This window comes from Staurois parvus, unplaced genomic scaffold (assembly GCF_062004578.1).
Source record: "Staurois parvus isolate SC_StPar_1 unplaced genomic scaffold, SC_StPar_1.0 ptg000020l, whole genome shotgun sequence".
NCBI classification, from domain to species: Eukaryota; Metazoa; Chordata; class Amphibia; order Anura; family Ranidae; genus Staurois; species Staurois parvus.
This window is the reverse complement of record NW_028317816.1, coordinates 6,271,714-6,299,400: the sequence shown is the minus strand read 5'-3', so window position 1 is coordinate 6,299,400 and position 27,687 is coordinate 6,271,714. Positions and strand designations below refer to the sequence as shown.

Genomic DNA, 27,687 nt, shown 5'->3' with positions numbered 1-27,687 from the left:
CATATTCACAAACTCCTCTTGGCGATCATGAATTCAAACGTCAAGGGTGGAGGATGTATGAAAAATGGCAGCGTTCCTATTTTTCTTCCCCATCTTTGTTCATTTTCAGCCTGTTGATTAGCTCTAGATCAAGGACTCTGTGTTCTTCCAATAACAGGAGGATGTCTGCCTGCTGTCTTCCAAGGGACAAATGAAAAGTTAGAAGCGTAAGAAACGGTCTGAAGCAAGATGCAGATAGTTTCCTTCCCCAAATCTTTTTGCCCGCATGCATTTCATCTTCACAGGAGTGGAAGCCAAAAGATGGGCAAATTGGTTTTTCCCACCTTCTTTTATTTTCGGTCCATTGTTTGATTCTAGAGCACAGACTCTGCCTGTTTAAAATAAGATTAGGTAGGATTGGCCCACTGTTACCTCTTGACTTCACAAGAGATATCTGAGTTGTAGCCTTGGCTCTTAAACCTTTTAGCAAAAATGAAGCAATGTACAAAGCTGGAAAGTTTTCAAGCTACTCGTAAGCTGGTTTTTCTTGGCACCAAACAGCTAAGAAAAATAAGCAATGAAAAAAGAAGAAAAAGAAAAAAACAACAACTTTTGGAGGAGTGATGAGTTCAAAAGGACGTTGCATAGTCTCCTTTGCTATCTCCTCCTCTGCCTTTCATGCTGCATTAGAGATTTTGAAGCTTGATGTGCGTAACATTTGTCAAGAAGTTCCTCACAACTGTTCTGTGCCTGTGCTGACACAAGTCTGCCTTTGGCACAAGCACAGTGTCCGGGTGTGGTGCTGTGGCTTAGTTGGTTAAAGCGCCTGTCTAGTAAACAGGAGATCCTGAGTTTGACTCTCAGCAGCGCCTTTCTTTGGCTGCAGATTAAGCCCTTGAAAAGGTTTTAAGAGTGGCCTCGGGAGCTTTGTGCCGCAATGGCATGGTTTAGGCAGCAGCCCTGCTCTTGATGCTTCCAGCTGATCTCTTCAAAGCCCTGCGAGTTTGCTGGACCTTTTAGCCTAGGTTATGCCAGCCTGGTGTCCACGGCAAGCACAAAACAGTGCACCTTTAGACGAAGGGCTCGATGAGGATGGGATTCGAACCCATGCATGCAGAGCACAATGGATTAGCAGTCCATCGCCTTAACCACTCGGCCACCTCATCCACAGCAAGCTTGCGAGCTTTGATTTTGGGAGCTGCATGTCACAAGCAGAAACTTGAGGAAAAGACACAAGCAGGATGCCGTTTCTCACCTCCTAATAGAGCACCTTGCTTCCGTGCTGTCAATTCATTGTGACAAAAGCTTCATTCTTCCTTTTCTGCCAAGGGTATAATCAAATGTTACAAATGCAATCAAGGGTGTAAAGCAAGTCACAAGTAGTAATGCTCACCAACTTTGCTGCAGACACGCAGTCTAACGGTATGGAATTAGGAAGCGTCAACAGGTGCAAAATGTCATGTATTCCCCATCTTTTTTTTTCACTTTCTGCTGTTCCTTTTTTATTGGCTCTAGATGATGAACTGTGCCCGCGTCAAGAGAAATTCGCCTGGATGGAGCCACTCTTTTGCCAGGACATTCAGAGATGTAGCTCAACCATCAATTTCAAGTCTACACTTTTCTCCTACCTGGCTGGCATTTTTACATGAATGCAAAGTGTTTGACTGTGGTTGGGGTCCCAAAACTCTTGTCACCGCTTCAGTATCTGTTCCCTTTGACTTCACCTCGGGCAATGATTCATTTGGTTAAAAGACACATGCAGGATGTCTTTCCACAAATAGTCATATTCACAAACTCCTCTTGGCGATCATGAATTCAAACGTCAAGGGTGGAGGATGTATGAAAAATGGCAGCGTTCCTATTTTTCTTCCCCATCTTTGTTCATTTTCAGCCTGTTGATTAGCTCTAGATCAAGGACTCTGTGTTCTTCCAAAAACAGGAGGATGTCTGCCTGCTGTCTTCCAAGGGACAAATGAAAAGTTAGAAGCGTAAGAAACGGTCTGAAGCAAGATGCAGATAGTTTCCTTCCCCAAATCTTTTTGCCCGCATGCATTTCATCTTCACGGGAGTGGAAGCCAAAAGATGGGCAAATTGGTTTTTCCCACCTTCTTTTATTTTCGGTCCATTGTTTGATTCTAGAGTACAGACTCTGCCTGTTTAAAATAAGATTAGGTGGGATTGGCCCACTGTTACCTCTTGACTTCACAAGAGATATCTGAGTTGTAGCCTTGGCTCTTAAACCTTTTAGCAAAAATGAAGCAATGTACAAAGCTGGAAAGTTTTCAAGCTACTCGTAAGCTGGTTTTTCTTGGCACCAAACAGCTAAGAAAAATAAGCAATGAAAAAAGAAGAAAAAGAAAAAAACAACAACTTTTGGAGGAGTGATGAGTTCAAAAGGACGTTGCATAGTCTCCTTTGCTATCTCCTCCTCTGCCTTTCATGCTGCGTTAGAGATTTTGAAGCTTGATGTGCGTAACATTTGTCAAGAAGTTCCTCACAACTGTTCTGTGCCTGTGCTGACACAAGTCTGCCTTTGGCACGAGCACAGTGTCCGGGTGTGGTGCTGTGGCTTAGTTGGTTAAAGCGCCTGTCTAGTAAACAGGAGATCCTGAGTTCGACTCTCAGCAGCGCCTTTCTTTGGCTGCAGATTAAGCCCTTGAAAAGGTTTTAAGAGTGGCCTCGGGAGCTTTGTGCCGCAATGGCATGGTTTAGGCAGCAGCCCTGCTCTTGATGCTTCCAGCTGATCTCTTCAAAGCCCTGCGAGTTTGCTGGACCTTTTAGCCTAGGTTATGCCAGCCTGGTGTCCACGGCAAGCACAAAACAGTGCACCTTTAGACGAAGGGCTCGATGAGGATGGGATTCGAACCCATGCATGCAGAGCACAATGGATTAGCAGTCCATCGCCTTAACCACTCGGCCACCTCATCCACAGCAAGCTTGCGAGCTTTGATTTTGGGAGCTGCATGTCACAAGCAGAAACTTGAGGAAAAGACACAAGCAGGATGCCGTTTCTCACCTCCTAATAGAGCACCTTGCTTCCGTGCTGTCAATTCATTGTGACAAAAGCTTCATTCTTCCTTTTCTGCCAAGGGTATAATCAAATGTTACAAATGCAATCAAGGGTGTAAAGCAAGTCACAAGTAGTAATGCTCACCAACTTTGCTGCAGACACGCAGTCTAACGGCATGGAATTAGGAAGCGTCAACAGGTGCAAAATGTCATGTATTCCCCATCTTTTTTTTTCACTTTCTGCTGTTCCTTTTTTATTGGCTCTAGATGATGAACTGTGCCCGCGTCAAGAGAAATTCGCCTGGATGGAGCCACTCTTTTGCCAGGACATTCAGAGATGTAGCTCAACCATCAATTTCAAGTCTACACTTTTCTCCTACCTGGCTGGCATTTTTACATGAATGCAAAGTGTTTGACTGTGGTTGGGGTCCCAAAACTCTTGTCACCGCTTCAGTATCTGTTCCCTTTGACTTCACCTCGGGCAATGATTCATTTGGTTAAAAGACACATGCAGGATGTCTTTCCACAAATAGTCATATTCACAAACTCCTCTTGGCGATCATGAATTCAAACGTCAAGGGTGGAGGATGTATGAAAAATGGCAGCGTTCCTATTTTTCTTCCCCATCTTTGTTCATTTTCAGCCTGTTGATTAGCTCTAGATCAAGGACTCTTTGTTCTTCCAAAAACAGGAGGATGTCTGCCTGCTGTCTTCCAAGGGACAAATGAAAAGTTAGAAGCGTAAGAAACGGTCTGAAGCAAGATGCAGATAGTTTCCTTCCCCAAATCTTTTTGCCCGCATGCATTTCATCTTCACGGGAGTGGAAGCCAAAAGATGGGCAAATTGGTTTTTCCCACCTTCTTTTATTTTCGGTCCATTGTTTGATTCTAGAGCACAGACTCTGCCTGTTTAAAATAAGATTAGGTGGGATTGGCCCACTGTTACCTCTTGACTTCACAAGAGATATCTGAGTTGTAGCCTTGGCTCTTAAACCTTTTAGCAAAAATGAAGCAATGTACAAAGCTGGAAAGTTTTCAAGCTACTCGTAAGCTGGTTTTTCTTGGCACCAAACAGCTAAGAAAAATAAGCAATGAAAAAAGAAGAAAAAGAAAAAAACAACAACTTTTGGAGGAGTGATGAGTTCAAAAGGACGTTGCATAGTCTCCTTTGCTATCTCCTCCTCTGCCTTTCATGCTGCGTTAGAGATTTTGAAGCTTGATGTGCGTAACATTTGTCAAGAAGTTCCTCACAACTGTTCTGTGCCTGTGCTGACACAAGTCTGCCTTTGGCACGAGCACAGGGTCCGGGTGTGGTGCTGTGGCTTAGTTGGTTAAAGCGCCTGTCTAGTAAACAGGAGATCCTGAGTTCGACTCTCAGCAGCGCCTTTCTTTGGCTGCAGATTAAGCCCTTGAAAAGGTTTTAAGAGTGGCCTCGGGAGCTTTGTGCCGCAATGGCATGGTTTAGGCAGCAGCCCTGCTCTTGATGCTTCCAGCTGATCTCTTCAAAGCCCTGCGAGTTTGCTGGACCTTTTAGCCTAGGTTATGCCAGCCTGGTGTCCACGGCAAGCACAAAACAGTGCACCTTTAGACGAAGGGCTCAATGAGGATGGGATTCGAACCCATGCATGCAGAGCACAATGGATTAGCAGTCCATCGCCTTAACCACTCGGCCACCTCATCCACAGCAAGCTTGCGAGCTTTGATTTTGGGAGCTGCATGTCACAAGCAGAAACTTGAGGAAAAGACACAAGCAGGATGCCGTTTCTCACCTCCTAATAGAGCACCTTGCTTCCGTGCTGTCAATTCATTGTGACAAAAGCTTCATTCTTCCTTTTCTGCCAAGGGTATAATCAAATGTTACAAATGCAATCAAGGGTGTAAAGCAAGTCACAAGTAGTAATGCTCACCAACTTTGCTGCAGACACGCAGTCTAACGGCATGGAATTAGGAAGCGTCAACAGGTGCAAAATGTCATGTATTCCCCATCTTTTTTTTTCACTTTCTGCTGTTCCTTTTTTATTGGCTCTAGATGATGAACTGTGCCCGCGTCAAGAGAAATTCGCCTGGATGGAGCCACTCTTTTGCCAGGACATTCAGAGATGTAGCTCAACCATCAATTTCAAGTCTACACTTTTCTCCTACCTGGCTGGCATTTTTACATGAATGCAAAGTGTTTGACTGTGGTTGGGGTCCCAAAACTCTTGTCACCGCTTCAGTATCTGTTCCCTTTGACTTCACCTCGGGCAATGATTCATTTGGTTAAAAGACACATGCAGGATGTCTTTCCACAAATAGTCATATTCACAAACTCCTCTTGGCGATCATGAATTCAAACGTCAAGGGTGGAGGATGTATGAAAAATGGCAGCGTTCCTATTTTTCTTCCCCATCTTTGTTCATTTTCAGCCTGTTGATTAGCTCTAGATCAAGGACTCTGTGTTCTTCCAAAAACAGGAGGATGTCTGCCTGCTGTCTTCCAAGGGACAAATGAAAAGTTAGAAGCGTAAGAAACGGTCTGAAGCAAGATGCAGATAGTTTCCTTCCCCAAATCTTTTTGCCCGCATGCATTTCATCTTCACGGGAGTGGAAGCCAAAAGATGGGCAAATTGGTTTTTCCCACCTTCTTTTATTTTCGGTCCATTGTTTGATTCTAGAGCACAGACTCTGCCTGTTTAAAATAAGATTAGGTGGGATTGGCCCACTGTTACCTCTTGACTTCACAAGAGATATCTGAGTTGTAGCCTTGGCTCTTAAACCTTTTAGCAAAAATGAAGCAATGTACAAAGCTGGAAAGTTTTCAAGCTACTCGTAAGCTGGTTTTTCTTGGCACCAAACAGCTAAGAAAAATAAGCAATGAAAAAAGAAGAAAAAGAAAAAAACAACAACTTTTGGAGGAGTGATGAGTTCAAAAGGACGTTGCATAGTCTCCTTTGCTATCTCCTCCTCTGCCTTTCATGCTGCGTTAGAGATTTTGAAGCTTGATGTGCGTAACATTTGTCAAGAAGTTCCTCACAACTGTTCTGTGCCTGTGCTGACACAAGTCTGCCTTTGGCACGAGCACAGTGTCCGGGTGTGGTGCTGTGGCTTAGTTGGTTAAAGCGCCTGTCTAGTAAACAGGAGATCCTGAGTTCGACTCTCAGCAGCGCCTTTCTTTGGCTGCAGATTAAGCCCTTGAAAAGGTTTTAAGAGTGGCCTCGGGAGCTTTGTGCCGCAATGGCATGGTTTAGGCAGCAGCCCTGCTCTTGATGCTTCCAGCTGATCTCTTCAAAGCCCTGCGAGTTTGCTGGACCTTTTAGCCTAGGTTATGCCAGCCTGGTGTCCACGGCAAGCACAAAACAGTGCACCTTTAGACGAAGGGCTCGATGAGGATGGGATTCGAACCCATGCATGCAGAGCACAATGGATTAGCAGTCCATCGCCTTAACCACTCGGCCACCTCATCCACAGCAAGCTTGCGAGCTTTGATTTTGGGAGCTGCATGTCACAAGCAGAAACTTGAGGAAAAGACACAAGCAGGATGCCGTTTCTCACCTCCTAATAGAGCACCTTGCTTCCGTGCTGTCAATTCATTGTGACAAAAGCTTCATTCTTCCTTTTCTGCCAAGGGTATAATCAAATGTTACAAATGCAATCAAGGGTGTAAAGCAAGTCACAAGTAGTAATGCTCACCAACTTTGCTGCAGACACGCAGTCTAACGGCATGGAATTAGGAAGCGTCAACAGGTGCAAAATGTCATGTATTCCCCATCTTTTTTTTTCACTTTCTGCTGTTCCTTTTTTATTGGCTCTAGATGATGAACTGTGCCCGCGTCAAGAGAAATTCGCCTGGATGGAGCCACTCTTTTGCCAGGACATTCAGAGATGTAGCTCAACCATCAATTTCAAGTCTACACTTTTCTCCTACCTGGCTGGCATTTTTACATGAATGCAAAGTGTTTGACTGTGGTTGGGGTCCCAAAACTCTTGTCACCGCTTCAGTATCTGTTCCCTTTGACTTCACCTCGGGCAATGATTCATTTGGTTAAAAGACACATGCAGGATGTCTTTCCACAAATAGTCATATTCACAAACTCCTCTTGGCGATCATGAATTCAAACGTCAAGGGTGGAGGATGTATGAAAAATGGCAGCGTTCCTATTTTTCTTCCCCATCTTTGTTCATTTTCAGCCTGTTGATTAGCTCTAGATCAAGGACTCTGTGTTCTTCCAAAAACAGGAGGATGTCTGCCTGCTGTCTTCCAAGGGACAAATGAAAAGTTAGAAGCGTAAGAAACGGTCTGAAGCAAGATGCAGATAGTTTCCTTCCCCAAATCTTTTTGCCCGCATGCATTTCATCTTCACGGGAGTGGAAGCCAAAAGATGGGCAAATTGGTTTTTCCCACCTTCTTTTATTTTCGGTCCATTGTTTGATTCTAGAGCACAGACTCTGCCTGTTTAAAATAAGATTAGGTGGGATTGGCCCACTGTTACCTCTTGACTTCACAAGAGATATCTGAGTTGTAGCCTTGGCTCTTAAACCTTTTAGCAAAAATGAAGCAATGTACAAAGCTGGAAAGTTTTCAAGCTACTCGTAAGCTGGTTTTTCTTGGCACCAAACAGCTAAGAAAAATAAGCAATGAAAAAAGAAGAAAAAGAAAAAAACAACAACTTTTGGAGGAGTGATGAGTTCAAAAGGACGTTGCATAGTCTCCTTTGCTATCTCCTCCTCTGCCTTTCATGCTGCGTTAGAGATTTTGAAGCTTGATGTGCGTAACATTTGTCAAGAAGTTCCTCACAACTGTTCTGTGCCTGTGCTGACACAAGTCTGCCTTTGGCACGAGCACAGTGTCCGGGTGTGGTGCTGTGGCTTAGTTGGTTAAAGCGCCTGTCTAGTAAACAGGAGATCCTGAGTTCGACTCTCAGCAGCGCCTTTCTTTGGCTGCAGATTAAGCCCTTGAAAAGGTTTTAAGAGTGGCCTCGGGAGCTTTGTGCCGCAATGGCATGGTTTAGGCAGCAGCCCTGCTCTTGATGCTTCCAGCTGATCTCTTCAAAGCCCTGCGAGTTTGCTGGACCTTTTAGCCTAGGTTATGCCAGCCTGGTGTCCACGGCAAGCACAAAACAGTGCACCTTTAGACGAAGGGCTCGATGAGGATGGGATTTGAACCCATGCATGCAGAGCACAATGGATTAGCAGTCCATCGCCTTAACCACTCGGCCACCTCATCCACAGCAAGCTTGCGAGCTTTGATTTTGGGAGCTGCATGTCACAAGCAGAAACTTGAGGAAAAGACACAAGCAGGATGCCGTTTCTCACCTCCTAATAGAGCACCTTGCTTCCGTGCTGTCAATTCATTGTGACAAAAGCTTCATTCTTCCTTTTCTGCCAAGGGTATAATCAAATGTTACAAATGCAATCAAGGGTGTAAAGCAAGTCACAAGTAGTAATGCTCACCAACTTTGCTGCAGACACGCAGTCTAACGGCATGGAATTAGGAAGCGTCAACAGGTGCAAAATGTCATGTATTCCCCATCTTTTTTTTTCACTTTCTGCTGTTCCTTTTTTATTGGCTCTAGATGATGAACTGTGCCCGCGTCAAGAGAAATTCGCCTGGATGGAGCCACTCTTTTGCCAGGACATTCAGAGATGTAGCTCAACCATCAATTTCAAGTCTACACTTTTCTCCTACCTGGCTGGCATTTTTACATGAATGCAAAGTGTTTGACTGTGGTTGGGGCCCCAAAACTCTTGTCACCGCTTCAGTATCTGTTCCCTTTGACTTCACCTCGGGCAATGATTCATTTGGTTAAAAGACACATGCAGGATGTCTTTCCACAAATAGTCATATTCACAAACTCCTCTTGGCGATCATGAATTCAAACGTCAAGGGTGGAGGATGTATGAAAAATGGCAGCGTTCCTATTTTTCTTCCCCATCTTTGTTCATTTTCAGCCTGTTGATTAGCTCTAGATCAAGGACTCTGTGTTCTTCCAAAAACAGGAGGATGTCTGCCTGCTGTCTTCCAAGGGACAAATGAAAAGTTAGAAGCGTAAGAAACGGTCTGAAGCAAGATGCAGATAGTTTCCTTCCCCAAATCTTTTTGCCCGCATGCATTTCATCTTCACGGGAGTGGAAGCCAAAAGATGGGCAAATTGGTTTTTCCCACCTTCTTTTATTTTCGGTCCATTGTTTGATTCTAGAGCACAGACTCTGCCTGTTTAAAATAAGATTAGGTGGGATTGGCCCACTGTTACCTCTTGACTTCACAAGAGATATCTGAGTTGTAGCCTTGGCTCTTAAACCTTTTAGCAAAAATGAAGCAATGTACAAAGCTGGAAAGTTTTCAAGCTACTCGTAAGCTGTTTTTTCTTGGCACCAAACAGCTAAGAAAAATAAGCAATGAAAAAAGAAGAAAAAGAAAAAAACAACAACTTTTGGAGGAGTGATGAGTTCAAAAGGACGTTGCATAGTCTCCTTTGCTATCTCCTCCTCTGCCTTTTATGCTGCGTTAGAGATTTTGAAGCTTGATGTGCGTAACATTTGTCAAGAAGTTCCTCACAACTGTTCTGTGCCTGTGCTGACACAAGTCTGCCTTTGGCACGAGCACAGTGTCCGGGTGTGGTGCTGTGGCTTAGTTGGTTAAAGCGCCTGTCTAGTAAACAGGAGATCCTGAGTTCGACTCTCAGCAGCGCCTTTCTTTGGCTGCAGATTAAGCCCTTGAAAAGGTTTTAAGAGTGGCCTCGGGAGCTTTGTGCCGCAATGGCATGGTTTAGGCAGCAGCCCTGCTCTTGATGCTTCCAGCTGATCTCTTCAAAGCCCTGCGAGTTTGCTGGACCTTTTAGCCTAGGTTATGCCAGCCTGGTGTCCACGGCAAGCACAAAACAGTGCACCTTTAGACGAAGGGCTCGATGAGGATGGGATTCGAACCCATGCATGCAGAGCACAATGGATTAGCAGTCCATCGCCTTAACCACTCGGCCACCTCATCCACAGCAAGCTTGCGAGCTTTGATTTTGGGAGCTGCATGTCACAAGCAGAAACTTGAGGAAAAGACACAAGCAGGATGCCGTTTCTCACCTCCTAATAGAGCACCTTGCTTCCGTGCTGTCAATTCATTGTGACAAAAGCTTCATTCTTCCTTTTCTGCCAAGGGTATAATCAAATGTTACAAATGCAATCAAGGGTGTAAAGCAAGTCACAAGTAGTAATGCTCACCAACTTTGCTGCAGACACGCAGTCTAACGGCATGGAATTAGGAAGCGTCAACAGGTGCAAAATGTCATGTATTCCCCATCTTTTTTTTTCACTTTCTGCTGTTCCTTTTTTATTGGCTCTAGATGATGAACTGTGCCCGCGTCAAGAGAAATTCGCCTGGATGGAGCCACTCTTTTGCCAGGACATTCAGAGATGTAGCTCAACCATCAATTTCAAGTCTACACTTTTCTCCTACCTGGCTGGCATTTTTACATGAATGCAAAGTGTTTGACTGTGGTTGGGGTCCCAAAACTCTTGTCACCGCTTCAGTATCTGTTCCCTTTGACTTCACCTCGGGCAATGATTCATTTGGTTAAAAGACACATGCAGGATGTCTTTCCACAAATAGTCATATTCACAAACTCCTCTTGGCGATCATGAATTCAAACGTCAAGGGTGGAGGATGTATGAAAAATGGCAGCGTTCCTATTTTTCTTCCCCATCTTTGTTCATTTTCAGCCTGTTGATTAGCTCTAGATCAAGGACTCTGTGTTCTTCCAAAAACAGGAGGATGTCTGCCTGCTGTCTTCCAAGGGACAAATGAAAAGTTAGAAGCGTAAGAAACGGTCTGAAGCAAGATGCAGATAGTTTCCTTCCCCAAATCTTTTTGCCCGCATGCATTTCATCTTCACGGGAGTGGAAGCCAAAAGATGGGCAAATTGGTTTTTCCCACCTTCTTTTATTTTTGGTCCATTGTTTGATTCTAGAGCACAGACTCTGCCTGTTTAAAATAAGATTAGGTGGGATTGGCCCACTGTTACCTCTTGACTTCACAAGAGATATCTGAGTTGTAGCCTTGGCTCTTAAACCTTTTAGCAAAAATGAAGCAATGTACAAAGCTGGAAAGTTTTCAAGCTACTCGTAAGCTGGTTTTTCTTGGCACCAAACAGCTAAGAAAAATAAGCAATGAAAAAAGAAGAAAAAGAAAAAAACAACAACTTTTGGAGGAGTGATGAGTTCAAAAGGACGTTGCATAGTCTCCTTTGCTATCTCCTCCTCTGCCTTTCATGCTGCGTTAGAGATTTTGAAGCTTGATGTGCGTAACATTTGTCAAGAAGTTCCTCACAACTGTTCTGTGCCTGTGCTGACACAAGTCTGCCTTTGGCACGAGCACAGTGTCCGGGTGTGGTGCTGTGGCTTAGTTGGTTAAAGCGCCTGTCTAGTAAACAGGAGATCCTGAGTTCGACTCTCAGCAGCGCCTTTCTTTGGCTGCAGATTAAGCCCTTGAAAAGGTTTTAAGAGTGGCCTCGGGAGCTTTGTGCCGCAATGGCATGGTTTAGGCAGCAGCCCTGCTCTTGATGCTTCCAGCTGATCTCTTCAAAGCCCTGCGAGTTTGCTGGACCTTTTAGCCTAGGTTATGCCAGCCTGGTGTCCACGGCAAGCACAAAACAGTGCACCTTTAGACGAAGGGCTCGATGAGGATGGGATTCGAACCCATGCATGCAGAGCACAATGGATTAGCAGTCCATCGCCTTAACCACTCGGCCACCTCATCCACAGCAAGCTTGCGAGCTTTGATTTTGGGAGCTGCATGTCACAAGCAGAAACTTGAGGAAAAGACACAAGCAGGATGCCGTTTCTCACCTCCTAATAGAGCACCTTGCTTCCGTGCTGTCAATTCATTGTGACAAAAGCTTCATTCTTCCTTTTCTGCCAAGGGTATAATCAAATGTTACAAATGCAATCAAGGGTGTAAAGCAAGTCACAAGTAGTAATGCTCACCAACTTTGCTGCAGACACGCAGTCTAACGGCATGGAATTAGGAAGCGTCAACAGGTGCAAAATGTCATGTATTCCCCATCTTTTTTTTTCACTTTCTGCTGTTCCTTTTTTATTGGCTCTAGATGATGAACTGTGCCCGCGTCAAGAGAAATTCGCCTGGATGGAGCCACTCTTTTGCCAGGACATTCAGAGATGTAGCTCAACCATCAATTTCAAGTCTACACTTTTCTCCTACCTGGCTGGCATTTTTACATGAATGCAAAGTGTTTGACTGTGGTTGGGGTCCCAAAACTCTTGTCACCGCTTCAGTATCTGTTCCCTTTGACTTCACCTCGGGCAATGATTCATTTGGTTAAAAGACACATGCAGGATGTCTTTCCACAAATAGTCATATTCACAAACTCCTCTTGGCGATCATGAATTCAAACGTCAAGGGTGGAGGATGTATGAAAAATGGCAGCGTTCCTATTTTTCTTCCCCATCTTTGTTCATTTTCAGCCTGTTGATTAGCTCTAGATCAAGGACTCTGTGTTCTTCCAAAAACAGGAGGATGTCTGCCTGCTGTCTTCCAAGGGACAAATGAAAAGTTAGAAGCGTAAGAAACGGTCTGAAGCAAGATGCAGATAGTTTCCTTCCCCAAATCTTTTTGCCCGCATGCATTTCATCTTCACGGGAGTGGAAGCCAAAAGATGGGCAAATTGGTTTTTCCCACCTTCTTTTATTTTCGGTCCATTGTTTGATTCTAGAGCACAGACTCTGCCTGTTTAAAATAAGATTAGGTGGGATTGGCCCACTGTTACCTCTTGACTTCACAAGAGATATCTGAGTTGTAGCCTTGGCTCTTAAACCTTTTAGCAAAAATGAAGCAATGTACAAAGCTGGAAAGTTTTCAAGCTACTCGTAAGCTGGTTTTTCTTGGCACCAAACAGCTAAGAAAAATAAGCAATGAAAAAAGAAGAAAAAGAAAAAAACAACAACTTTTGGAGGAGTGATGAGTTCAAAAGGACGTTGCATAGTCTCCTTTGCTATCTCCTCCTCTGCCTTTCATGCTGCGTTAGAGATTTTGAAGCTTGATGTGCGTAACATTTGTCAAGAAGTTCCTCACAACTGTTCTGTGCCTGTGCTGACACAAGTCTGCCTTTGGCACGAGCACAGTGTCCAGGTGTGGTGCTGTGGCTTAGTTGGTTAAAGCGCCTGTCTAGTAAACAGGAGATCCTGAGTTCGACTCTCAGCAGCGCCTTTCTTTGGCTGCAGATTAAGCCCTTGAAAAGGTTTTAAGAGTGGCCTCGGGAGCTTTGTGCCGCAATGGCATGGTTTAGGCAGCAGCCCTGCTCTTGATGCTTCCAGCTGATCTCTTCAAAGCCCTGCGAGTTTGCTGGACCTTTTAGCCTAGGTTATGCCAGCCTGGTGTCCACGGCAAGCACAAAACAGTGCACCTTTAGACGAAGGGCTCGATGAGGATGGGATTTGAACCCATGCATGCAGAGCACAATGGATTAGCAGTCCATCGCCTTAACCACTCGGCCACCTCATCCACAGCAAGCTTGCGAGCTTTGATTTTGGGAGCTGCATGTCACAAGCAGAAACTTGAGGAAAAGACACAAGCAGGATGCCGTTTCTCACCTCCTAATAGAGCACCTTGCTTCCGTGCTGTCAATTCATTGTGACAAAAGCTTCATTCTTCCTTTTCTGCCAAGGGTATAATCAAATGTTACAAATGCAATCAAGGGTGTAAAGCAAGTCACAAGTAGTAATGCTCACCAACTTTGCTGCAGACACGCAGTCTAACGGCATGGAATTAGGAAGCGTCAACAGGTGCAAAATGTCATGTATTCCCCATCTTTTTTTTTCACTTTCTGCTGTTCCTTTTTTATTGGCTCTAGATGATGAACTGTGCCCGCGTCAAGAGAAATTCGCCTGGATGGAGCCACTCTTTTGCCAGGACATTCAGAGATGTAGCTCAACCATCAATTTCAAGTCTACACTTTTCTCCTACCTGGCTGGCATTTTTACATGAATGCAAAGTGTTTGACTGTGGTTGGGGTCCCAAAACTCTTGTCACCGCTTCAGTATCTGTTCCCTTTGACTTCACCTCGGGCAATGATTCATTTGGTTAAAAGACACATGCAGGATGTCTTTCCACAAATAGTCATATTCACAAACTCCTCTTGGCGATCATGAATTCAAACGTCAAGGGTGGAGGATGTATGAAAAATGGCAGCGTTCCTATTTTTCTTCCCCATCTTTGTTCATTTTCAGCCTGTTGATTAGCTCTAGATCAAGGACTCTGTGTTCTTCCAAAAACAGGAGGATGTCTGCCTGCTGTCTTCCAAGGGACAAATGAAAAGTTAGAAGCGTAAGAAACGGTCTGAAGCAAGATGCAGATAGTTTCCTTCCCCAAATCTTTTTGCCCGCATGCATTTCATCTTCACAGGAGTGGAAGCCAAAAGATGGGCAAATTGGCTTTTCCCACCTTCTTTTATTTTCGGTCCATTGTTTGATTCTAGAGCACAGACTCTGCCTGTTTAAAATAAGATTAGGTGGGATTGGCCCACTGTTACCTCTTGACTTCACAAGAGATATCTGAGTTGTAGCCTTGGCTCTTAAACCTTTTGGCAAAAATGAAGCAATGTACAAAGCTGGAAAGTTTTCAAGCTACTCGTAAGCTGGTTTTTCTTGGCACCAAACAGCTAAGAAAAATAAGCAATGAAAAAAGAAGAAAAAGAAAAAAACAACAACTTTTGGAGGAGTGATGAGTTCAAAAGGACGTTGCATAGTCTCCTTTGCTATCTCCTCCTCTGCCTTTCATGCTGCGTTAGAGATTTTGAAGCTTGATGTGCGTAACATTTGTCAAGAAGTTCCTCACAACTGTTCTGTGCCTGTGCTGACACAAGTCTGCCTTTGGCACGAGCACAGTGTCCGGGTGTGGTGCTGTGGCTTAGTTGGTTAAAGCGCCTGTCTAGTAAACAGGAGATCCTGAGTTTGACTCTCAGCAGCGCCTTTCTTTGGCTGCAGATTAAGCCCTTGAAAAGGTTTTAAGAGTGGCCTCGGGAGCTTTGTGCCGCAATGGCATGGTTTAGGCAGCAGCCCTGCTCTTGATGCTTCCAGCTGATCTCTTCAAAGCCCTGCGAGTTTGCTGGACCTTTTAGCCTAGGTTATGCCAGCCTGGTGTCCACGGCAAGCACAAAACAGTGCACCTTTAGACGAAGGGCTCGATGAGGATGGGATTCGAACCCATGCATGCAGAGCACAATGGATTAGCAGTCCATCGCCTTAACCACTCGGCCACCTCATCCACAGCAAGCTTGCGAGCTTTGATTTTGGGAGCTGCATGTCACAAGCAGAAACTTGAGGAAAAGACACAAGCAGGATGCCGTTTCTCACCTCCTAATAGAGCACCTTGCTTCCGTGCTGTCAATTCATTGTGACAAAAGCTTCATTCTTCCTTTTCTGCCAAGGGTATAATCAAATGTTACAAATGCAATCAAGGGTGTAAAGCAAGTCACAAGTAGTAATGCTCACCAACTTTGCTGCAGACACGCAGTCTAACGGCATGGAATTAGGAAGCGTCAACAGGTGCAAAATGTCATGTATTCCCCATCTTTTTTTTTCACTTTCTGCTGTTCCTTTTTTATTGGCTCTAGATGATGAACTGTGCCCGCGTCAAGAGAAATTCGCCTGGATGGAGCCACTCTTTTGCCAGGACATTCAGAGATGTAGCTCAACCATCAATTTCAAGTCTACACTTTTCTCCTACCTGGCTGGCATTTTTACATGAATGCAAAGTGTTTGACTGTGGTTGGGGTCCCAAAACTCTTGTCACCGCTTCAGTATCTGTTCCCTTTGACTTCACCTCGGGCAATGATTCATTTGGTTAAAAGACACATGCAGGATGTCTTTCCACAAATAGTCATATTCACAAACTCCTCTTGGCGATCATGAATTCAAACGTCAAGGGTGGAGGATGTATGAAAAATGGCAGCGTTCCTATTTTTCTTCCCCATCTTTGTTCATTTTCAGCCTGTTGATTAGCTCTAGATCAAGGACTCTGTGTTCTTCCAAAAACAGGAGGATGTCTGCCTGCTGTCTTCCAAGGGACAAATGAAAAGTTAGAAGCGTAAGAAACGGTCTGAAGCAAGATGCAGATAGTTTCCTTCCCCAAATCTTTTTGCCCGCATGCATTTCATCTTCACGGGAGTGGAAGCCAAAAGATGGGCAAATTGGTTTTTCCCACCTTCTTTTATTTTCGGTCCATTGTTTGATTCTAGAGCACAGACTCTGCCTGTTTAAAATAAGATTAGGTGGGATTGGCCCACTGTTACCTCTTGACTTCACAAGAGATATCTGAGTTGTAGCCTTGGCTCTTAAACCTTTTAGCAAAAATGAAGCAATGTACAAAGCTGGAAAGTTTTCAAGCTACTCGTAAGCTGGTTTTTCTTGGCACCAAACAGCTAAGAAAAATAAGCAATGAAAAAAGAAGAAAAAGAAAAAAACAACAACTTTTGGAGGAGTGATGAGTTCAAAAGGACGTTGCATAGTCTCCTTTGCTATCTCCTCCTCTGCCTTTCATGCTGCGTTAGAGATTTTGAAGCTTGATGTGCGTAACATTTGTCAAGAAGTTCCTCACAACTGTTCTGTGCCTGTGCTGACACAAGTCTGCCTTTGGCACGAGCACAGTGTCCGGGTGTGGTGCTGTGGCTTAGTTGGTTAAAGCGCCTGTCTAGTAAACAGGAGATCCTGAGTTCGACTCTCAGCAGCGCCTTTCTTTGGCTGCAGATTAAGCCCTTGAAAAGGTTTTAAGAGTGGCCTCGGGAGCTTTGTGCCGCAATGGCATGGTTTAGGCAGCAGCCCTGCTCTTGATGCTTCCAGCTGATCTCTTCAAAGCCCTGCGAGTTTGCTGGACCTTTTAGCCTAGGTTATGCCAGCCTGGTGTCCACGGCAAGCACAAAACAGTGCACCTTTAGACGAAGGGCTCGATGAGGATGGGATTTGAACCCATGCATGCAGAGCACAATGGATTAGCAGTCCATCGCCTTAACCACTCGGCCACCTCATCCACAGCAAGCTTGCGAGCTTTGATTTTGGGAGCTGCATGTCACAAGCAGAAACTTGAGGAAAAGACACAAGCAGGATGCCGTTTCTCACCTCCTAATAGAGCACCTTGCTTCCGTGCTGTCAATTCATTGTGACAAAAGCTTCATTCTTCCTTTTCTGCCAAGGGTATAATCAAATGTTACAAATGCAATCAAGGGTGTAAAGCAAGTCACAAGTAGTAATGCTCACCAACTTTGCTGCAGACACGCAGTCTAACGGCATGGAATTAGGAAGCGTCAACAGGTGCAAAATGTCATGTATTCCCCATCTTTTTTTTTCACTTTCTGCTGTTCCTTTTTTATTGGCTCTAGATGATGAACTGTGCCCGCGTCAAGAGAAATTCGCCTGGATGGAGCCACTCTTTTGCCAGGACATTCAGAGATGTAGCTCAACCATCAATTTCAAGTCTACACTTTTCTCCTACCTGGCTGGCATTTTTACATGAATGCAAAGTGTTTGACTGTGGTTGGGGCCCCAAAACTCTTGTCACCGCTTCAGTATCTGTTCCCTTTGACTTCACCTCGGGCAATGATTCATTTGGTTAAAAGACACATGCAGGATGTCTTTCCACAAATAGTCATATTTAGAGATGAGCGAAGAAATGAAAAATTCGATTCGACTGATTCGGCGAATTCGTGGACAATATTCGATTCGAGTCGAATAAATTCGCTGTGAATTTAACTTAAAAAAGGGTGTTTCTAGGCTTCAGAGAGACTTAATATTAGTGCAGAACACTGTACCTTTAATTTAAATGCCCTTGGAGTCTGCTGGGGAAGAGAAATAATACTGTCAGTCAGTATGACATGCAGATGAGTGCCGTCGATCTTAGAATCACCGCACACTTCACTCATTTGGGCAGTCACGGGGCCAAAACCAGAGTGTGGAGCCACAGTGTGGCGGTGGAGGCAGCAGCAATGGGAGGCCATACAGCACCCTATGACAAAAATGGAAACCACCAGCAGTGTGAGGAGACCTGAAAGTGGCACATGGCAGAGTGTGGCGATAGAGACAGCAGCAATGGGAGGCCGTACAGGGACCCATGACACACTCTGGACCTGGCAGCAGCATGAGGAGGCGGTACAGGGGCCCATGACAGATTACGGGCCTGGCAGCAGCATGAGGAGTCGGTACAGGGGCCCATGGCAGATTACGGGCCTGGCAGCAGCAATGGGAGGCCGTACAGGGACCCATGACACACTCTGGACCTGGCAGCAGCATGGGGAGGCGGTACAGGGGCCCATGACAGATTACGGGCCTGGCAGCAGCATGAGGAGTCGGTACGGGGGCCCATGACACACTCTGGACCTGGCAGCAGCATGAGGAGGCGGTACAGGGGCGCATGACAGATTACGAGCCTGGCAGCAGCAACTTGGACAGGAGGACGTTCAGCTTCTGCACCGTCGGGTGCGTGCTCGCAAACTGTTGTCTCTTGGAAACGGATTCCAAGAAAGACTGCTGACGGAATCCGTGAAGAGGAGTAGCAGGAGAAGGAGCATCTGAACGAGCGGAATATGCCAACAAGCGACAACAGTGGCCCATGACAGATTACGGGCCTGGCAGCAGCATGAGGAGTCGGTACGGGGGCCCATGGCAGATTACGGGCCTGGCAGCAGCTATGGGAGGCCCGTAATCTGCCAGCACCCTATGACAAAAAATGGAACCCACCAGCAGTGTGAGGAGACCTGAAAGTGGCACATGGCAGAGTGTGGCGATGGAGACAGCAGCAATGGGAGGCCGTACAGGGACCCATGAGAGACTCTGGACCTGGCAGCAGCATGAGGAGGCGGTATAGGGGCCCATGGCAGATTAGGGGCCTGGCAGCAGCTATGGGAGGCCCGTAATCTGCCAGCACCCTATGACAAAAAATGGAACACACCAGCAGTGTGAGGAGACCTGAAAGTGGCACATGGCAGAGTGTGGCGATGGAGGCAGCAGCAATGGGAGGCCGTACAGGGACCCATGAGAGACTCTGGACTTGGCAGCAGCATGAGGAGGCGGTATAGGGGCCCATGGCAGATTAGGGGCCTGGCAGCAGCTATGGGAGGCCCGTAATCTGCCAGCACCCTATGACAAAAAATGGAACACACCAGCAGTGTGAGGAGACCTGAAAGTGGCACATGTTTGGGGCATGATTCATGGCGGATTTAGTCAGTTGTGTCAGGAACTGGTGGTTTGAAATCCAGACTAATCCACGCCTGATTCATTTTCACAAACGTGAGTCTCTCCACACTTTGGGTGGACAGTCGTGTCCTCCGCGGAGTTGCAATACCTCCTGCCGCACTAAACACGCGCTCCGATGCCACGCTACTGGCCGGGCATGACAGCCTTTCAAGGGCAAATTCAGCTAGTTGGGGCCAAAGGTCAAGTTTCGTTGCCCAGTAGTCAAGGGGATTGTCTACCTCGGTTGGCAGGGTGCTGTCCAAGTAGGCCTAAGCCTGTTGTTTGAGGTCCTGCTCCAGGTCCACCTGATGCTGCTGCTGCTGCTGCGGCTGGTTAGTAGTTTCCTCACTGCGCTGGTGAAGAAAGCTACTCATCATCGACTGCAGACTGAGGCAGCCGCTGCTGGTGGAGCTGCCACTGCTCCTACCACCCCACCCCTCCCCTGCTGCCATGGCAGCGGAACACGAGCGCACAGGGCCCACAGTGTCTGAGGATGGACGTTGGCGCAGACAGGCAGAGACCAGCTGACTACATAGGTGTTTTTTATAGTACGTTATTTTGGCCTCCCTCTCAGCAGGTGTGAAAAAGGCCACCATTTTTGAACGGTAGCGAGGGTCCAACAAGGTGGACAGCCAAAAGTCATCCCTCTGTCTGATGGTTATTATTCGGCTGTCGCTACGCAAGCAACCGAGCATGCTATGGGCCATTTGTGCCAAGGAATGCGAGGGACTCCCTGCCTCCATCTCCACAGCATACTGCCACGGTGCGTCTAGGTCCTCTGTCTCCTCTTCCTCCTCCTCTACCAGATGCTCCTGCTCCTCCACTCCTGTCCGCTGAGTGGAAAAACCACCCATTTCACTCAATAATTCCTGAGCACCAATGTCCTCCTCTACCTCCTCCTCTTCTTCCAGTCCTGCCCCCACAGGGGCCATGTGGCGTTGAGATCTGTGCGCCACGTCTACCGCACCCTGACCAGCCATTGTTAACAGCATTTGTTCCAGGACGTGCAACAGAGGAATGACGTCGTTCATCCCATAGTCCTGCCGACTCACGAATAGCGTGGCCTCCTCAAAGGGCCTGAGCAAGCGCAGGTGTCACGCATGAGCTGCCAATGGCTGACATCTAAGTTACACAGGGAGTACCTTTATCTGCTTTTAACATCAGGAAATCTGTGATGGCCTTTTGCTGTTCGTAAAGGCGGTCTAACATATGTAGGGTTGAATTCCACCTTGTTGCAACGTCACAGCATGAGGAGTCGGTATAGGGGCCCATGGCAGATTAGGGGCCTGGCAGCAGTTATGGGAGGCCCATAATCTGCCAGCACCCTATGACAAAAAATGGAACACACCAGCAGTGTGAGGAGACCTGAAAGTGGCACATGGCAGAGTGTGGCGATGGAGACAGCAGCAATGGGAGGCCGTACAGGGACCCATGAGAGACTCTGGACCTGGCAGCAGCATGAGGAGGCGGTATATAGGGGCCTACGGCAGATTAGGGGCCTGGCAGCAGCTATAGGAGGCCCGTAATCTGCCAGCACCCTATGTCAAAAAATTCAACACACCAGCAGTGTGTGAGGAGACCTGAAAGTGGCACATGGCAGAGTGTGGCGATGGAGACAGCAGCAATGGGAGGCCGTACAGGGACCCATGACAGACTCTGGACTTGGCAGCAGCATGAGGAGGCGGTATATAGGGGCTTATGGCAGATTAGGGGCCTGGCAGCAGCTATAGGAGGCCCGTAATCTGCCAGCACCCTATGTCAAAAAATTCAACACACCAGCAGTGTGAGGAGACCTGAAAGTGGCACATGGCAGAGTGTGGCGATGGAGACAGCAGCAATGGGAGGCCGTACAGGGACCCATGACAGACTCTGAACTTGGCAGCAGCATGAGGAGGCGGTATATAGGGGCCCATGGCAGATTAGGGGCCTGGCAGCAGCTATAGGAGGCCCGTAATCTGCCAGCACCCTATGTCAAAAAATTCAACACACCAGCAGTGTGAGGAGACCTGAAAGTGGCACATGGCAGAGTGTGGCGATGGAGACAGCAGCAATGGGAGGCCGTACAGGGACCCATGACAGACTCTGGACTTGGCAGCAGCATGAGGAGGCGGTATATAGGGGCCCATGGCAGATTAGGGGCCTGGCAGCAGCTATGGGAGGCCCGTAATCTGCCAGCACCCTATGTCAAAAAATTCTACACACCAGCAGTGTGTGAGGAGACCTGAAAGTGGCACATGGCAGAGTGTGGCGATGGAGACAGCAGCAATGGGAGGCCGTACAGGGACCCATGACAGACTCTGGACTTGGCAGCAGCATGAGGAGGCGGTATATAGGGGCCCATGGCAGATTAGGGGCCTGGCAGCAGCTATGGGAGGCCCGTAATCTGCCAGCACCCTATGTCAAAAAATTCAACACACCAGCAGTGTGTGAGGAGACCTGAAAGTGGCACATGGCAGAGTGTGGCGATGGAGAAAGCAGCAATGGGAGGCCGTACAGGGACCCATGAGAGACTCTGGACCTGGCAGCAGCATGAGGAGGCGGTATATAGGGGCCTATGGCAGATTAGGGGCCTGGCAGCAGCTATGTGAGGCCCGTAATCTGCCTGCACCCTATGTCAAAAAATTAAACACACCAGCAGTGTGAAGAGACCTGAAAGTGGCACATGGCAGAGTGTGGCGATGGAGACAGCAGCAATGGGAGGCCGTACAGGGACCATGACAGACTCTGGACTTGGCAGCAGCATGAGGAGGCGGTATATAGGGGCCCATGGCAGATTAGGGGCCTGGCAGCAGCTATGTGAGGCCCGTAATCTGCCTGCACCCTATGTCAAAAAATTTAACACACCAGCAGTGTGAAGAGACCTGAAAGTGGCACATGGCAGCAGAGTGTGGCGATGGAGACAGCAGCAATGGGAGGCCGTACAGGGACCATGACAGACTCTGGACTTGGCAGCAGCATGAGGAGGCGGTATATAGGGGCCCATGGCAGATTAGGGGCCTGGCAGCAGCTATGTGAGGCCCGTAATCTGCCTGCACCCTATGTCAAAAAATTAAACACACCAGCAGTGTGAAGAGACCTGAAAGTGGCACATGGCATGAGAGACTCTGGACCTGGCAGCAGCAGGAGGAGGCGGTATAGGGGCCCATGGCTGATTAGGGGCCTGGCAGCAGCTATGTGAGGCCCGTTATCTTGCAGCACCCTATGTCAAAAAATTTAACACACCAGCAGTGTGAAGAGACCTGAAAGTGGCACATGGCAGCAGAGTGTGGCGATGGAGACAGCAGCAATGGGAGGCCGTACAGGGACCCATGAGAGACTCTGGACCTGGCAGCAGCAGGAGGAGGTGGTATATAGGGGCCCATGGCAGATTAGGGGCCTGGCAGCAGCTATGTGAGGCCCGTAATCTGCCTGCACCCTATGTCAAAAAATTTAACACACCAGCAGTGTGAAGAGACCTGAAAGTGGCACATGGCAGCAGAGTGTGGCGATGGAGACAGCAGCAATGGGAGGCCGTACAGGGACCATGACAGACTCTGGACTTGGCAGCAGCATGAGGAGGCGGTATATAGGGGCCCATGGCAGATTAGGGGCCTGGCAGCAGCTATGTGAGGCCCGTAATCTGCCTGCACCCTATGTCAAAAAATTTAACACACCAGCAGTGTGAAGAGACCTGAAAGTGGCACATGGCAGCAGAGTGTGGCGATGGAGACAGCAGCAATGGGAGGCCGTACAGGGACCATGACAGACTCTGGACTTGGCAGCAGCATGAGGAGGCGGTATATAGGGGCCCATGGCAGATTAGGGGCCTGGCAGCAGCTATGTGAGGCCCGTAATCTGCCTGCACCCTATGTCAAAAAATTAAACACACCAGCAGTGTGAAGAGACCTGAAAGTGGCACATGGCATGAGAGACTCTGGACCTGGCAGCAGCAGGAGGAGGCGGTATAGGGGCCCATGGCTGATTAGGGGCCTGGCAGCAGCTATGTGAGGCCCGTTATCTTGCAGCACCCTATGTCAAAAAATTTAACACACCAGCAGTGTGAAGAGACCTGAAAGTGGCACATGGCAGCAGAGTGTGGCGATGGAGACAGCAGCAATGGGAGGCCGTACAGGGACCCATGAGAGACTCTGGACCTGGCAGCAGCAGGAGGAGGTGGTATATAGGGGCCCATGGCAGATTAGGGGCCTGGCAGCAGCTATGTGAGGCCCGTAATCTGCCTGCACCCTATGTCAAAAAATTTAACACACCAGCAGTGTGAAGAGACCTGAAAGTGGCACATGGCAGCAGAGTGTGGCGATGGAGACAGCAGCAATGGGAGGCCGTACAGGGACCATGACAGACTCTGGACTTGGCAGCAGCATGAGGAGGCGGTATATAGGGGCCCATGGCAGATTAGGGGCCTGGCAGCAGCTATGTGAGGCCCGTAATCTGCCTGCACCCTATGTCAAAAAATTAAACACACCAGCAGTGTGAAGAGACCTGAAAGTGGCACATGGCAGAGTGTGGCGATGGAGACAGCAGCAATGGGAGGCCGTACAGGGACCATGACAGACTCTGGACTTGGCAGCAGCATGAGGAGGCGGTATATAGGGGCCCATGGCAGATTAGGGGCCTGGCAGCAGCTATGTGAGGCCCGTAATCTGCCTGCACCCTATGTCAAAAAATTTAACACACCAGCAGTGTGAAGAGACCTGAAAGTGGCACATGGCAGCAGAGTGTGGCGATGGAGACAGCAGCAATGGGAGGCCGTACAGGGACCATGACAGACTCTGGACTTGGCAGCAGCATGAGGAGGCGGTATATAGGGGCCCATGGCAGATTAGGGGCCTGGCAGCAGCTATGTGAGGCCCGTAATCTGCCTGCACCCTATGTCAAAAAATTAAACACACCAGCAGTGTGAAGAGACCTGAAAGTGGCACATGGCATGAGAGACTCTGGACCTGGCAGCAGCAGGAGGAGGCGGTATAGGGGCCCATGGCTGATTAGGGGCCTGGCAGCAGCTATGTGAGGCCCGTTATCTTGCAGCACCCTATGTCAAAAAATTTAACACACCAGCAGTGTGAAGAGACCTGAAAGTGGCACATGGCAGCAGAGTGTGGCGATGGAGACAGCAGCAATGGGAGGCCGTACAGGGACCCATGAGAGACTCTGGACCTGGCAGCAGCAGGAGGAGGTGGTATATAGGGGCCCATGGCAGATTAGGGGCCTGGCAGCAGCTATGTGAGGCCCGTAATCTGCCTGCACCCTATGTCAAAAAATTTAACACACCAGCAGTGTGAAGAGACCTGAAAGTGGCACATGGCAGCAGAGTGTGGCGATGGAGACAGCAGCAATGGGAGGCCGTACAGGGACCATGACAGACTCTGGACTTGGCAGCAGCATGAGGAGGCGGTATATAGGGGCCCATGGCAGATTAGGGGCCTGGCAGCAGCTATGTGAGGCCCGTAATCTGCCTGCACCCTATGTCAAAAAATTAAACACACCAGCAGTGTGAAGAGACCTGAAAGTGGCACATGGCAGAGTGTGGCGATGGAGACAGCAGCAATGGGAGGCCGTACAGGGACCATGACAGACTCTGGACTTGGCAGCAGCATGAGGAGGCGGTATATAGGGGCCCATGGCAGATTAGGGGCCTGGCAGCAGCTATGTGAGGCCCGTAATCTGCCTGCACCCTATGTCAAAAAATTTAACACACCAGCAGTGTGAAGAGACCTGAAAGTGGCACATGGCAGAGTGTGGCGATGGAGACAGCAGCAATGGGAGGCCGTACAGGGACCATGACAGACTCTGGACTTGGCAGCAGCATGAGGAGGCGGTATATAGGGGCCCATGGCAGATTAGGGGCCTGGCAGCAGCTATGTGAGGCCCGTAATCTGCCTGCACCCTATGTCAAAAAATTTAACACACCAGCAGTGTGAAGAGACCTGAAAGTGGCACATGGCAGCAGAGTGTGGCGATGGAGACAGCAGCAATGGGAGGCCGTACAGGGACCATGACAGACTCTGGACTTGGCAGCAGCATGAGGAGGCGGTATATAGGGGCCCATGGCAGATTAGGGGCCTGGCAGCAGCTATGTGAGGCCCGTAATCTGCCTGCACCCTATGTCAAAAAATTTAACACACCAGCAGTGTGAAGAGACCTGAAAGTGGCACATGGCAGCAGAGTGTGGCGATGGAGACAGCAGCAATGGGAGGCCGTACAGGGACCATGACAGACTCTGGACTTGGCAGCAGCATGAGGAGGCGGTATATAGGGGCCCATGGCAGATTAGGGGCCTGGCAGCAGCTATGTGAGGCCCGTAATCTGCCTGCACCCTATGTCAAAAAATTTAACACACCAGCAGTGTGAAGAGACCTGAAAGTGGCACATGGCAGCAGAGTGTGGCGATGGAGACAGCAGCAATGGGAGGCCGTACAGGGACCAGGACAGACTCTGGACTTGGCAGCAGCATGAGGAGGCGGTATATAGGGGCCCATGGCAGATTAGGGGCCTGGCAGCAGCTATGTGAGGCCCGTAATCTGCCTGCACCCTATGTCAAAAAATTTAACACACCAGCAGTGTGAAGAGACCTGAAAGTGGCACATGGCAGCAGAGTGTGGCGATGGAGACAGCAGCAATGGGAGGCCGTACAGGGACCATGACAGACTCTGGACTTGGCAGCAGCATGAGGAGGCGGTATATAGGGGCCCATGGCAGATTAGGGGCCTGGCAGCAGCTATGTGAGGCCCGTAATCTGCCTGCACCCTATGTCAAAAAATTAAACACACCAGCAGTGTGAAGAGACCTGAAAGTGGCACATGGCATGAGAGACTCTGGACCTGGCAGCAGCAGGAGGAGGCGGTATAGGGGCCCATGGCTGATTAGGGGCCTGGCAGCAGCTATGTGAGGCCCGTTATCTTGCAGCACCCTATGTCAAAAAATTTAACACACCAGCAGTGTGAAGAGACCTGAAAGTGGCACATGGCAGCAGAGTGTGGCGATGGAGACAGCAGCAATGGGAGGCCGTACAGGGACCCATGAGAGACTCTGGACCTGGCAGCAGCAGGAGGAGGTGGTATATAGGGGCCCATGGCAGATTAGGGGCCTGGCAGCAGCTATGTGAGGCCCGTAATCTGCCTGCACCCTATGTCAAAAAATTTAACACACCAGCAGTGTGAAGAGACCTGAAAGTGGCACATGGCAGCAGAGTGTGGCGATGGAGACAGCAGCAATGGGAGGCCGTACAGGGACCATGACAGACTCTGGACTTGGCAGCAGCATGAGGAGGCGGTATATAGGGGCCCATGGCAGATTAGGGGCCTGGCAGCAGCTATGTGAGGCCCGTAATCTGCCTGCACCCTATGTCAAAAAATTAAACACACCAGCAGTGTGAAGAGACCTGAAAGTGGCACATGGCAGAGTGTGGCGATGGAGACAGCAGCAATGGGAGGCCGTACAGGGACCATGACAGACTCTGGACTTGGCAGCAGCATGAGGAGGCGGTATATAGGGGCCCATGGCAGATTAGGGGCCTGGCAGCAGCTATGTGAGGCCCGTAATCTGCCTGCACCCTATGTCAAAAAATTTAACACACCAGCAGTGTGAAGAGACCTGAAAGTGGCACATGGCAGAGTGTGGCGATGGAGACAGCAGCAATGGGAGGCCGTACAGGGACCATGACAGACTCTGGACTTGGCAGCAGCATGAGGAGGCGGTATATAGGGGCCCATGGCAGATTAGGGGCCTGGCAGCAGCTATGTGAGGCCCGTAATCTGCCTGCACCCTATGTCAAAAAATTTAACACACCAGCAGTGTGAAGAGACCTGAAAGTGGCACATGGCAGAGTGTGGCGATGGAGACAGCAGCAATGGGAGGCCGTACAGGGACCATGACAGACTCTGGACTTGGCAGCAGCATGAGGAGGCGGTATATAGGGGCCCATGGCAGATTAGGGGCCTGGCAGCAGCTATGTGAGGCCCGTAATCTGCCTGCACCCTATGTCAAAAAATTTAACACACCAGCAGTGTGAAGAGACCTGAAAGTGGCACATGGCAGCAGAGTGTGGCGATGGAGACAGCAGCAATGGGAGGCCGTACAGGGACCATGACAGACTCTGGACTTGGCAGCAGCATGAGGAGGCGGTATATAGGGGCCCATGGCAGATTAGGGGCCTGGCAGCAGCTATGTGAGGCCCGTAATCTGCCTGCACCCTATGTCAAAAAATTTAACACACCAGCAGTGTGAAGAGACCTGAAAGTGGCACATGGCAGCAGAGTGTGGCGATGGAGACAGCAGCAATGGGAGGCCGTACAGGGACCATGACAGACTCTGGACTTGGCAGCAGCATGAGGAGGCGGTATATAGGGGCCCATGGCAGATTAGGGGCCTGGCAGCAGCTATGTGAGGCCCGTAATCTGCCTGCACCCTATGTCAAAAAATTTAACACACCAGCAGTGTGAAGAGACCTGAAAGTGGCACATGGCAGCAGAGTGTGGCGATGGAGACAGCAGCAATGG

The 27,687-nt window shown here is 48.5% G+C and overlaps 14 non-coding genes across 14 annotated transcripts; 8 read left to right on the top strand and 6 right to left on the bottom strand.

The window, feature by feature from the left end:
- Positions 1-1,063: 1,063 nt before the first annotated feature.
- Positions 1,064-1,145, bottom strand: TRNAS-GCU (transfer RNA serine (anticodon GCU)). Its single transcript has one exon. It is a non-coding gene; the product is annotated as a tRNA-Ser (tRNA).
- Positions 1,146-2,538: 1,393 nt separating this feature from the next.
- On the top strand, positions 2,539-2,612 carry TRNAT-AGU (transfer RNA threonine (anticodon AGU)). The gene has a single exon. It is a non-coding gene; the product is annotated as a tRNA-Thr (tRNA).
- Positions 2,613-2,824: 212 nt separating this feature from the next.
- TRNAS-GCU (transfer RNA serine (anticodon GCU)) lies at positions 2,825-2,906 on the bottom strand. The gene has a single exon. It is a non-coding gene; the product is annotated as a tRNA-Ser (tRNA).
- A 1,393-nt stretch (positions 2,907-4,299) lies between these two features.
- TRNAT-AGU (transfer RNA threonine (anticodon AGU)) lies at positions 4,300-4,373 on the top strand. Its single transcript has one exon. It is a non-coding gene; the product is annotated as a tRNA-Thr (tRNA).
- Positions 4,374-6,060: 1,687 nt separating this feature from the next.
- On the top strand, positions 6,061-6,134 carry TRNAT-AGU (transfer RNA threonine (anticodon AGU)). The gene has a single exon. It is a non-coding gene; the product is annotated as a tRNA-Thr (tRNA).
- Positions 6,135-6,346: 212 nt separating this feature from the next.
- TRNAS-GCU (transfer RNA serine (anticodon GCU)) lies at positions 6,347-6,428 on the bottom strand. Its single transcript has one exon. It is a non-coding gene; the product is annotated as a tRNA-Ser (tRNA).
- A 1,393-nt stretch (positions 6,429-7,821) lies between these two features.
- TRNAT-AGU (transfer RNA threonine (anticodon AGU)) lies at positions 7,822-7,895 on the top strand. The gene has a single exon. It is a non-coding gene; the product is annotated as a tRNA-Thr (tRNA).
- Positions 7,896-9,582: 1,687 nt separating this feature from the next.
- TRNAT-AGU (transfer RNA threonine (anticodon AGU)) lies at positions 9,583-9,656 on the top strand. Its single transcript has one exon. It is a non-coding gene; the product is annotated as a tRNA-Thr (tRNA).
- Positions 9,657-9,868: 212 nt separating this feature from the next.
- Positions 9,869-9,950, bottom strand: TRNAS-GCU (transfer RNA serine (anticodon GCU)). Its single transcript has one exon. It is a non-coding gene; the product is annotated as a tRNA-Ser (tRNA).
- A 1,393-nt stretch (positions 9,951-11,343) lies between these two features.
- Positions 11,344-11,417, top strand: TRNAT-AGU (transfer RNA threonine (anticodon AGU)). The gene has a single exon. It is a non-coding gene; the product is annotated as a tRNA-Thr (tRNA).
- Positions 11,418-11,629: 212 nt separating this feature from the next.
- On the bottom strand, positions 11,630-11,711 carry TRNAS-GCU (transfer RNA serine (anticodon GCU)). The gene has a single exon. It is a non-coding gene; the product is annotated as a tRNA-Ser (tRNA).
- Positions 11,712-13,104: 1,393 nt separating this feature from the next.
- Positions 13,105-13,178, top strand: TRNAT-AGU (transfer RNA threonine (anticodon AGU)). Its single transcript has one exon. It is a non-coding gene; the product is annotated as a tRNA-Thr (tRNA).
- Positions 13,179-15,151: 1,973 nt separating this feature from the next.
- On the bottom strand, positions 15,152-15,233 carry TRNAS-GCU (transfer RNA serine (anticodon GCU)). Its single transcript has one exon. It is a non-coding gene; the product is annotated as a tRNA-Ser (tRNA).
- A 1,393-nt stretch (positions 15,234-16,626) lies between these two features.
- On the top strand, positions 16,627-16,700 carry TRNAT-AGU (transfer RNA threonine (anticodon AGU)). Its single transcript has one exon. It is a non-coding gene; the product is annotated as a tRNA-Thr (tRNA).
- Positions 16,701-27,687: the final 10,987 nt, after the last annotated feature.